Source organism: Dermacentor albipictus, chromosome 6 (assembly GCF_038994185.2).
Source record: "Dermacentor albipictus isolate Rhodes 1998 colony chromosome 6, USDA_Dalb.pri_finalv2, whole genome shotgun sequence".
Taxonomy (NCBI): domain Eukaryota; kingdom Metazoa; phylum Arthropoda; class Arachnida; order Ixodida; family Ixodidae; genus Dermacentor; species Dermacentor albipictus.
In genome coordinates this window covers 38121265-38133351 of record NC_091826.1, presented here as the reverse complement: position 1 = coordinate 38133351, position 12087 = coordinate 38121265, and positions in this window count along the sequence as shown.

The following is a 12087-nucleotide window of genomic DNA, read 5'->3' as shown; positions in this document are numbered from 1 at the left end:
CGTAGCTACATAGCCGGGTCTCAGCTCGTGCGCTCGCCTGCATGAGTTGTTTCTTCGTCTAGCCGAACCAAATATAGCCAAGCAATAGCAGTTCACCAGGCTAAACAGTGGTTCAACAACTAAAATAAAGGCTAGTATGCTTCGCATCCTGGGCTTAACCTTAGCTAAGCCACAGCCATTTTTTTTTTTCAGGCGGGTGAAGGCAATAAGATTCTGCGGACGAGCATTATACATTGCTAACTCTTCTGCTTGCAACGCAATGTTTCGTCGAATATGATCAATTTGCAAAATCACAAAGTCGTTGGAAGCCGAAACAACGAAACTTAGACAAATATACGTTTATACTCATTACTACCACGCTGGCTGAACCTCCGAGATCCGGTGACGCGCGCTGTACAGCTGATCTCGGAGGCATTGATGAAAGGACCGTTCCGCGTCAGCCACCTTGTCGGTGAGCGGCGCTGGCTAGCCCTCCTCAGACTCCTCGGGGCTAAACTTATGCACATGTACAAACACCCAAGAAAGTGGGCTGGAGTGTTGCCGCCGTGGTAGCTTAATCTGGAAGGTGCGGGTTCATCTCCAGCAGGAGGCGTTGTTTTAGAGCGCAGCCCCTTGGCGCCCGTTCCAGCGTTTCGCGTCGCCGTCGGCCTCGCCGTAACCAGCTCCGTAGATGGCGCCAGGAGCGCGCTGCTCTAGCTGCGCGTGCTCCTGGCGCCATCTCTCGCGCACGGCGCGAGCCTCGCTCTCTTCGCTCCTCCTCCAAAGCCGGATCACGTGTTCTCGCCTATCCTCTCGCCCCCTTCCTGCGCGCGATGCTGTTGCGGTGACTCCTTTTCGTCCACCTTCATTGCCCCTTCACCAGATTATCTCTATATTTCAAAAAGAAAGAAAACGGCATGGAAATTCATTTCCCCGAGGTTTCATCTGGCTTCGTTGCGTTGTTGGCCCTGTGCGGTTGTAACTAACAATGCATCCATCCCCTCAAATATCCTCATATTCATTTAGCTCACATTTCTATGAACAATTTGAGAACGTAATCGTCACGTTTTCGGCGCTACGTCGCGTCTTCCTATTGCGAAGTGTCAGCGTCCCCGTATAGCGAAGTATACACGTTCCGAGCGCCTTTCGAGCCGCCAAGGTCGACGCTCGCCCGACGACGCGTAAAAAAAGAAAGAAAAAAAAGAAGAAAAATCACGCGTGCGCGCGCAAGATAATCCGTGCGTGGCGGGCTCATCCACCTCGGTGCGCGACGACGCTCCTAATCTGCGTGCGAGCTCTTGGAAAGCCGCGGCGCGCTGGGGCGTCGATGCGTGCGAGGCGGTGAACGGGATTCTCCTTTTTTTACGACAAAGATAGCCGCGACAAATGGCGACGGCGTCGCGAGCGCCCTCTTTTGTTCCTTTTCCGCGCTACTTTTCTGCGTCCTTTGCCTCGGTGCTCGTTTTACTGTTCTGGTTGTCTTCTCCGACAAAAGCGTTTTAGAGAGGTCGCGTGTGCCATATTTTCTGTCGTTGTTGTCTAAACAACAGTGACGCTCACGCGAGACGCACAGAGCTGTAAAGGAGTGCGAAGGTCAACTTCTGAAGTACCAATGTCGCGGTGCTGACTTTCTCGCATACTGTTGCCGAACTAAGCGCGAAGTAATGCACTGGCAGCCAGCTGAGCTCATAATGCGTTTTGACATCGTGGCCGCCAATACGCATCGCTGTGTCTATACTACGTCTCACAGAGGGCGGATTTTTTTGTTTAATTCGTTATACTTATTAATATTGCTATTTTGGCCAGAAAAGTATACATATATATATATATATATATATATATATATATATATATATATATATATATATATATATATATATATATATTCCTACTTTGCGGCAGTATGCGTGCAGTTTAAGATTTTTCGGCAGCCCGCGGCACTCTTCTTTCTTTCTTGCCTGTGGACGGTGTTTAGTTTAGTTTCAGTTGGTGAAAAAGAAAGCAATAATTACACATTTGTGTGCATACTCACCCACAATCCTGCGCTAAAACATATTCTGCTCCATATTTTTCCCGGAGCACAAAAAGACTGGAACGACCTTTATCCCGACCAGAGACCTTCAATGCTTTTCGACATCGCCACTATCAACCGCCCGTCAAGCCTCATGCATAGCGTGTCAAATGTAACATCACATTGACCGTTGTGACAACAATATTGTTTGTTGTCCCCTTATGTGATACCCCCTCGGGGGTCTTTAAGGGAATAAAAATGAGATGAAATCAAATGCAGGAAGCTAGGACGCACTCAATGCGTAAAGCAAGAGAGATAGAAATAAAAAGAGAAGGCAGGGATTTTAACCAGCGAGAGTCCGGTTGGCTACCCTACTCTGGAGGAAGGGAGAAGAGAAATAGAAGGGAGGGAGGGAGGGAGGGAGGGAGGGAGGGAGGGAGGGAGGGAGGGAGGGAGGGAGACGTGCACGAACAGTGGTATTACGGAGTCGGAGGCGCTCCCACAAGAGAAACCTTCTCAGAAAGCACAAAAGTTGCTTCACTGCCTTCTGAGCCAATGATCCGTGGGGACGGTGCTCTAGTATTGTCTGTTCGCGGATGGTCATCTACTCTCCCTAAATGCCTTAGAGCTTAAAGCAAAAAGCTTATCCGGCACACGTGCTCAGGTATTAAAAAAGGCGTGAAAACAACATAAGTGCGAACAAGTTCTTACAATGCTGTAGCACATTTGTTGATCCGACTTCTTTTCACATATACTATACAAAAGCCTTGCGTCTGAACAACTACCCACACAGACGCCCAACCGCGTGCTTCTGCCCGAAAAGAAAGGCTGTTTACGCTACCAACACGTCCATTGAGCACGGCTAGTACAGTAATCTATCCTACTTTGAGGGTCGCAAATACGCTGATCATACAGAGACGAACAAGCATCTGTGTACAAAGAGAGTGGTATCGGTTTTCTCAGGAATTACGACCATTAGTTACAGTGTCGCCTTCGCTTCCGTCTGTTCTATCTGCAGCCACAAACATGGGCTGCTGCTGTAATTCGTGGAAGCGAAAGTGTGTCATCCACCCGACGGTATGGCCGAAGTTATACGAAGGCGGACAACGCTACGAAGGCTAGGGAGACTTGTTTCACTGCTCGGATTCACAACCAAGAAAGAGTGCGTCACACATTGAAGGAATACATAGGCTTGCGTCACGTAATTCGACGTAATGTTGAGTCTCATACTATATCATGTCGCAAAATGTGACGCAATTATTACACTGAAGGCGTGGCACATCGGAATCTCTCTACCTCCGAATTGACGGAGGGATACATTTCAGCGGGTGGCAATCGCTCGCGCTCGCGACGAGAACATACCGGTACAACTTACACCACAAGGGTGCCCAAATAATAAGTGATGTGACGTAATCGTAACATCTGCTAGCTGTAGTTGCAATTAAATGAAGTAGTTACGTTGTACAAGGCATGACAAGTTAGAATAGAAAATAACAACTGCACTCCGAAATGCGCGCGGAGTGAGACATCTAAGGCCGCACTACTTGAGTCGTCTCCACGGCGTCGTCTGCTATTCATCAAGTGGAGTTTATAGCTAGCTAGCCGCGTTACGACTACATTGCGGCTAGCAGTAAAAGCACACAAATATACGAGACGGACCGGAACGTCCATTTCGGTAGTGTGGCATACGCGGGAATCTTTCGCAAATGCAGACGCGGCGGTATTACGCCGCCCGCGGGCTCTCCTCCACATAACGCCTCGCCGAATGGCTCCGTCTCTCATGCTGTTCGTCTTCCGTTGGATAATGGCTGCCACGCTGTGGTTATAGTAACGCCGCCTTTCGGCACAAGCGGTAAGGAGGGTACAGAAGAGGGAGAGTTATACGTGGACGAGGCCTGTGTTAGGCAAGGCTTTCGAGATGCGACTATCGGGGGAAAAGAAATAATTAAAAAGAAACAATCACTATTTTACGTCATCTCACCAACTTCTGTGCAGTGCGTTGAGTGCTATACAATCACGTCAGCCAAGAGGGGAAAAAAAAGCAATAGGGTTGTTTTTTTTCTTTTCTTTTTTCTTAAACGCAGTTGCAGTGTTAAGCGCTGTTAACGGATGTTAACTATTGCTCCTTTGAGCAAAACAATACGGACCAGGAATACCGCATTAACGCCGATTTTATTCTACGCCTATACATGTAACCTGAGATTGAGGACTGCTGAACGAACTTAGAATTGCGACCTTTACACTGAACTCGTTAATTTCAATGTGTACCTCTGAATTACGAATGAACTCAATGTTGTTGTTCGTGGTGGTGTTTTTTTATAGTCGTCTTGTGTGTTACGTGGCAGTGTCGTTGTTTTTCACATTGCTACTTAGACAGTTCTTTATTAACTTTATTTGTTGTTTACTGTTATAAACTGTTATCTATAACTGCATAAACCATTATGAATGATATTTTAAACTATGTACGATGGTATAGGTTAGTAGATAGAAAAGTTGAGCTTAAGAGTGCATAAAAGCACAAGCGTATATAGTTATCTATTCACAAGACGAGAAGCATCGTTGGAACCAAATTCGTGTGCCAAAACGCTTTTTTCTTACCTTATCAATAAAAAAAAAAGAACAGAAAGGTTAGCCCCACGTCTCCCTCTGATCGCCCCCCGCGCGACGCTGACAGACAGGACGTTTCACGGAAAGATTTGTAGCGTAGAATGGGCGAGACCCTCCAACTACCCTCTGTGGGAGCCCTCAGCCGGCTGTCACTGCTGATTGGCTGACATGAGCCCCGTAGTACTCACAGCACGGCATCTAGTTGGCGACACGGAGTATCGGAAAGCAAAAAAAAAAGGAATGTTGCTCGGATGTACGAAAATCCGAGCACCCTATGTTTCACGAGTGAAAGGGAGAAACCAGAGCGATGGAATAATCTATAGAAATAAATCCGGTTTGTTACCCTACACTGACGAGAGGAGGAGGCCGGGTGACGTAGAATGAAAAGAAGAAAACAAACACAGAGAGAGAGAGAGTAAAAAAATAACGTGCATGCGCACTGCTGTTCATAGATAGCAGTTAGCACTTGTCAGGGCTGTAGTCACCTTTGCAGGTTTGTTGCCCGTAAGAAGTGCAACAACGCATTAGAGTAGACTCTCTGCTGAGAGGGCGTGAGACGTTGCGCATAATAAATGGATTTGTTAACCTATACTTCGAACTTGCACATCAAAGACAGCGAAGCTGCATGATAACCCTGACACACGAGCATTTCAAGGGCCTTTTGACTATAGGTGCCATCTGTAGAAAAAGGCGTTCACGCGGGGTTACACACGACGAAAGGATAGTCGCCCTCTTCAGTGCAAGGTCCCTTGCGGAAGGGGACACGTCCTACCCCGTTTCTGTACCTAAAGAGGCAACCCTGTGCGCGGCGGTTTCAGCACAAAACTTACATGTACACAACGGGGACTTATTAACAATTTAGTGCTTGCCAAAATGAATTTGTAGGAGTGACGTGATTTCACCAGATGCACCAGGTGCTTAACGTTTTGTCAGGTTTATTTCAAAGGAGAGCCATTTGCTTTACTTCGTTGCGTACTGAAGACATACCATGCCGTACCACGTGTAATCGGGGGAACCCCATTTCGTTAAGGGGGTCCCTCAGAGTAGAAGAAAGGGGCATACTTCGAAGCACTAAATTTCGCCCATATCCCAGGGGTACTAAAACAATTTTCGCACCTTTCGAAGTCTTATGCTCCGCTTTGCCGCTGCCCATAATCTAGCAAAGGCTTTGCAAGTGTTTCCTTATATGCGCGCTATAACTCCTTCACTGAAGCCAGCATTTTCGAACGCTTTCACTGCGTGTATAGCAGACTATATAATGAAGTAATTGCATCGTGCGCGAAGTAAATGCCTAACGATGTCGAGTATCGTTATTTCGTTCTGTTTTCCATGCTTTATGCCCGCTCCTGCAATGTCCCAGTGCATCGGGATAGCAGTATGTACGAATAAAACGTAAAATGAAAAAAAAATAATGTTGCGGTTTTACGTGGAATGATCACGATCTCATTATGACTCCGGAAATTCTGACCACCTGGCGTTCTTTAACGCGCACCTAAATCTAAGTGCACGGGCGTTTTCGCATTTCGCCCCCATCGAAGTGCGGTCGACGTGGCCGGGATTCGATACAAATGGAAAAAAAAAAGAAAATGAAACAAAAAAAATGGCTGTGGCTTAGGTAAGGTTAAGCCCAGGATGCGAAGCATTCTAGCCTTTATTTTAGTTGTTGAACCACTGTTTAGCCTGGTGAACTGCTGTTGCTTGGCTATATTTGGTTCGGCTAGACGAAGAAACAACTCATGCATTACTTCTTCGCCTTCATGAGTGGAACGCGACAGCGTTCCCGTCGACCCGCCAAGGGGTGTAAGACAATGGGCTACAGGGCAGCGACTACGCGCCCCGCATTGGACGCGGTGAGCGTCGAGCAAAGCAGCGTTCGGCGCGGCAACGAAATGTGCGCCTGAGCAAGAGACGCACGCCTTAGAAACAGCGCGTTTCTAAGGCAACACCGCATTCACTAGAGGCGCTTTTGTACCGCTTTGAAGCGTTGTACTCGTGGCTCAGTGGTAGCGTCTCCGTCCCACACTCCGGAGACCCTGGTTCGATTCCCACCCAGCCCGTCTTGCAAGAGTTGAGCCAAAGCCACGTCTCCTCTGTCGTGACGTCACGGTGTCACGTGATTTCATGGTCACCGCCGCGCCTGAGGAGCTGGGTTGAGCCCTCGTAATATGCTTCGCATAAAACGCTCTTTATTAGGCAACCGCTGAGCCCACTTGAATGTCAAATTTGTTGCGTTTTAGCGCGTCCGTGCGTTTTACATGTATTTGAATAGGTAAAACGCAGTCGGCCCCGAGCTACAGCTTCCCCTTAACAGCTTCTCCCTAAAAGGAAAAAAACATGAAAGGAAGAAAAAAAAATGTTTCGAGTTACTCAAGAAGGCCAGTACGGTTGCCGCAGTTCTACACGCGGTCGATGCGGCGTGCGAGAGCGGCATTACGTGCATACGCATACACGTCGCCACTATTCTGTATTTGGAATCGGACTGTGGGGGAGGTGGGGAAGGGGGCCGGAGGTTATGGGGTCCCGACGGCGTTTCGAAACTGGAGTGCCCCCCGTAACCCGAGCGTAGGCCGGCATCGATCGTTCGCGCAGAGGTGGCTGGCTGCTGCCGCTTTGATAAGCGCGTGCAGCAACATGACGAGCAAGAGAGAGAGAGGGAGATTCTTGTTTGGGAAGGAAGAAACATGGGGTAAAGTGCAGCGCAGTAACTGTCTCTCAGATGAGGACACCTCAACCGCACTGCACATGTAGGGGGATGGGGTAGAAAAGAGTGGTGGAAGAGACAGGGAAGCAACGAGCAAGAGAAGATGTCGCGTTGTGTGTGGCCTTTTTCAGAATCCCCTCTCGCGCGGGAAAAAAAATAACAGTAAGAAAGCGCCGTTATATAGGGTATACGCGCGTTTATAACCCCGTTGCGCGAGAAAGTTATTACGGCTGTCACAAATCAACGAAACCTGCCATAGCGCATCTGAAAGAGGACATGATATCATATTTCAGTGGCTGCCGGGACACTGTGGCATCGTTGGTAATCACCTCGCCGATGACGCTGCCCGACGTGCCCAGGCTGGCTCACCGACAGTCCTTATACCTTTATCCAGAGTCGACGCTGCAAGAGAGCTTCGCAGTCTCGCTCGTGCAATCACGTTAGGTTGCTGGCATACACCACAGAACTCTAAGTGTCGTTTACACAACCTCGACCCATCACTGAAACTTACATTACCAGCGAATCTTCCACGACGTGACGCAACACTGCTGTGTCGGCTGTGGGTAGGAGTAGCATTCACCAACTCCTACAGCTACCGTATTGGAATGGCGGATTCACCAATGTGCGCTAGGTGCAAGTGTGAAGAGACCATCAGTCATCTTCTGTGCCACTGTTCTCGCTTCGATAATCAACGTGAGACTCTCCAGTGTGCCTTAAATAGACTGGATGGCAGGCCATTTACGGAAGCGAAGATCTTGGGAGCCTGGCCTCACAGTTCATTGGCCCAGAAAGCCGTTCGAGCGCTTTTTCGCTACCTGAGGGCAACAGACTTGAGTGCCCGACTATAGACATCCTACACTTAAGTTCTCTCTCTTGCTCTTTCACTCCCCATTCCCCTCCCCACGTGTAGGGTAGCAAACTGGACTCAGTCTGGTTAACCTCCCTGCCTTTCCGTCTTCCCTTCTCCCTCTCGCACGGCTCGCGAGAAAACGCCGGAGTAACGTGGCCCGCGGGGGTGGGGAGGTGGGGGGGGGGGGCGAATTCGTGTTGCGTGTCTGACGCGCGCAACGGCGACGGGCGCGGATTTAACCCGATCGGCGCGGCTGACGCGAGACCTTCTTATGGCGGCGACACTTGTCCGATTCGGTAGAAAAAAAAAATCGTTGACGCTTGTGAAATTCAAAAGGCTGTAAAGCCTCCTGAGCGTGAATTTTTCGTATCACTGTAAGATAACTTACACCCTTAAACGTGAATAAGGGTATATATTGGTCTGTAAGACCCCCTACACTAAGAAAAACAAGTGTATAAGTCTGCGACATAAAGATCCAGTTTACATCATCATTAGAAAAGTAGAAAGATACCTATAAAGAAAGGGGCCAGACAGGGAGACACAATCTCTCCAATGCTGTTCACTGTGTACGTGGAGGAAGTATACAAGCTAGTAAACTTGGAAGGCTTAGGAGTAAGGATCGACGGCGAATGCCTCAGCAACCTTCGGTTTGTTGATCACATTGTTCTATTCAGCAACGCTGCAGACAAGCTACAACAAATGATTGAGGACCTTAACAGAGAGAGTGTAAGTGTTGGGGTTGAGGAATAATATGCTGAAGGCAAAGCTAATGTTAAATAGCCGGGCAAGGGAACAAGAGTTCAGGATCGCCAGCCAACCTCTGGAGTCTGTGAAGGAGTACGTTTACCTAGGTCAATTACTCGCAGGAGACCCTGATCATGAGAAGAAACTTACAGAGCAATAAGAATGGATTGGAGCGTATACGGCAGACATTGTCAGATGCTGACTGGAAGCTTACCATTATCATTGAAAAGGAAGGTGTACAATCAGTGCATTTTACCAGTGCTGACATATGGGGCAGAGACATGGAGAATGACTAAGAAGCTTGAGAACAAGTTAAAGACAGCCCAAAGAGCGATGGGACGAATAATGCTAGGCATAACTTTGACAGAAAGAGAGCGGTTTGGATCAGAGAGCAAACGGGTATAGACGATATTCTCCAGAAGAACTTCAGTTTGGCCTAGTTGGTACTTACTGCAAATCATATTGACCGCAAAAAAGAAGGGGACAGAGGAAGAAAACACATAAACAGCACGAGCTGTAACTTTCAACTATTTTATTCATAGCAGCCAGTGGGCATATATAGGCAAAAAGAACATGCGCAGATCGCAGCAAACAAGAATCGCAGCAAACAAGCATGCACATCAGCTTATCGTGGCAACCAATTATCAAAAAAATCTATTTCCGCTTGAAACAACCTAATGGAGGTATCGCTAACACAATCATGGCCTTTCTTTTTTATGTGGTAAGCCTCCATCAGTTCACGTGCAGTCTGGTAATGGCTTCTTCCCAGAATATTCCCAATATTCTCATTGACATTAAGAGAAAAAAATGTTGCTCAAATAGCACTATTCGCGAGGAACTAATGAGGTCGCTGGTCGCAAGAAAATTGTGCAAAGTTCTTCGTAGCTTATCTTTGTTTACAGGGACAGGATCAGGGGCCGATCAGTTCTCTTAGAGATAAACGACGCCTTTTCCAAGGCGTTAAGACTATCGCGAAGCGTTTCCCGACGTTGGTCAAATCGTGGTCATTAATTCCATGAGGACATAGGTTCTGCAGTATAGTTTCGGATTCCACATTGTGCGCAGTCGGTAGAGGGTCTTTTTCGCATGCGACGTAGAAAAACGGGGGAATGACTAAAGAAAAAAAGTAATTCGCTTCGATCGCTGACATTGGCTTCTTTGCGAAACGTTCCGACGTGACGGCATTTCCAAATAAAAACCTTTTTCACCTTTGACCTTTTTCTCACGCACGCAACCAACGAACGCGAAGAGACAGCGTATAGCGTGGCCAAGTACCTCGATAAGCACAGCCACTGTGGTGCGTTTTACACTCGCCCAAACGTTGAGAAAGCAAATACCACTTAAAGCTAACACAGGTGTAACCGTATGCGTGTAATACGCCTGTATGGAGAGTATTTGCTTTTCTGTTAGCTTCCGAGAGATCGCAGTGCGAAGTTATGCGGAAGCAGTAGCGAGCGGTAAAAGGAGTGCGTCATTACACTCTTAGATTCGTTCGACAAGAGTTCCGTTCAATCGGTGCACCGTTTTTTTTTATTTTTTGCAATAACTGTTGCACTTATGTTCCGCTTACTTATGTGTAAGAAAATTAGGAGTGCTGTAATGACAATAGGACGCTCCACTGATGGTAGAGCCGATGCTCAGAGACCCCCATGATAGGTTCACATACGTTTCTACTTTCCATAGGAACATTTTGCAAGGATGTGCCATAGCAACACACACACACACACACACACACGCACACACACACACACACACACACACACACGCACACACGCACACACGCACACACACGCGCACGCACACACGCACACGCACACACGCACGCACGTGCGAGTGCAATGCATAAGCAATCAGAGGAGGCACGCTCCACCGCTTTTCGCCTCGACGCAATTGACGACAGGTGGAAATAGATCGGCAGTTGCTTTTACATATACAGGAGTCGGGCCATTGAATTCGCCAGCGTGATGAATTCTTCCATTGCGCGATAAGAGATTTCAAATCTAACCCACGCAATGGAAGGAAAACGTTCCCGCGAAAGTATACGTATCACCCTAGAACGATCGTTATTGCGCGTATATAGAAGGGCTTTCCATCTCGGGTATGCGCGAGCACTGACAAGCGATCAATACGTGAAGCAGTTCTTACGCTAACATAAGCGTTCGCGCTTATAATAGCGGAGCGACACGAATACGGTTCTGCATCCATTGTCTCGCTAAAGACAGAAGGCGTTGCGAAAGTGTCAGTGCTCACGTCACCCAGTCGTATATACAAAAGGGAGTAGGCGTAGAGAAGGCGCGAAACGTGACGTAATAGTGACGCGGTGGTGCTGTCGTTAGTCTATCATCGTCGATCATCATCAGCAGCAGCAGCAGCATATTTTAATACACGCCATAACGAAGGGCTCTCTCAGAAATCTTCGGTTACCACTTTCTTGCACCAGTTGAAACCATCTTACGTGCCTTCAAATTTCCTAGTGTCGTCACAGCACCCAGTTCTCTGCGGTCCCATCCCTTGGCACCCATACTGTGATTCCAACAGACTCCGGGTGATCTTCTGTACACGCATTACGTGTCAATGTACTCGCGATAATTTTCACGCGGGCTGTCTTCAGGAAAGCTCGCGCTCAAAGAAATTTGCATCCTTTACAACAATCGTCTGTTTTGCGTGTGTTCCTGTTCTTTAACGCTGCGATCCCAGACTTTCAAGCCACGGTCATGACATAGCGATCACTAAACAAAAAAATCACGCCCTTTTGGGTGTATCTTGCCCCCATGCAGCAATCGTCATCTGTCTTGCGTGCGTTTCCCTGCACTAACGCTGCGCGCCCGGTCAGGAACGACGAAGCTAGTTATCAGCGTGACATAGCATTCTTGACAGGAAAGTACAGCGAGCACAGATTTTTCAAGAACGGAAACGCAGGCAAGACAGATGACGATTAGCCTTTGGGGAGAATGAGTACGTTCCCAAAGGCTGTAAACCTTTTTTTGCAGTGTTGCTGACAGTATGGTAGCCAGCGCAGAGAGTTAAATAAAGAAAGTGAGCGCAAGGATTTATGTCGATTAGTGCTAGGGGACGAGATAGGCCCCAAGTGGTGTAAATATTTCCTTAGGGTGCACGGATCTCTATAGGCGCCCTAATGTCTCCGACGCCTTCGGTACCAACGCTACCCGTGCCTGGAATAACTCGACTTGCTTG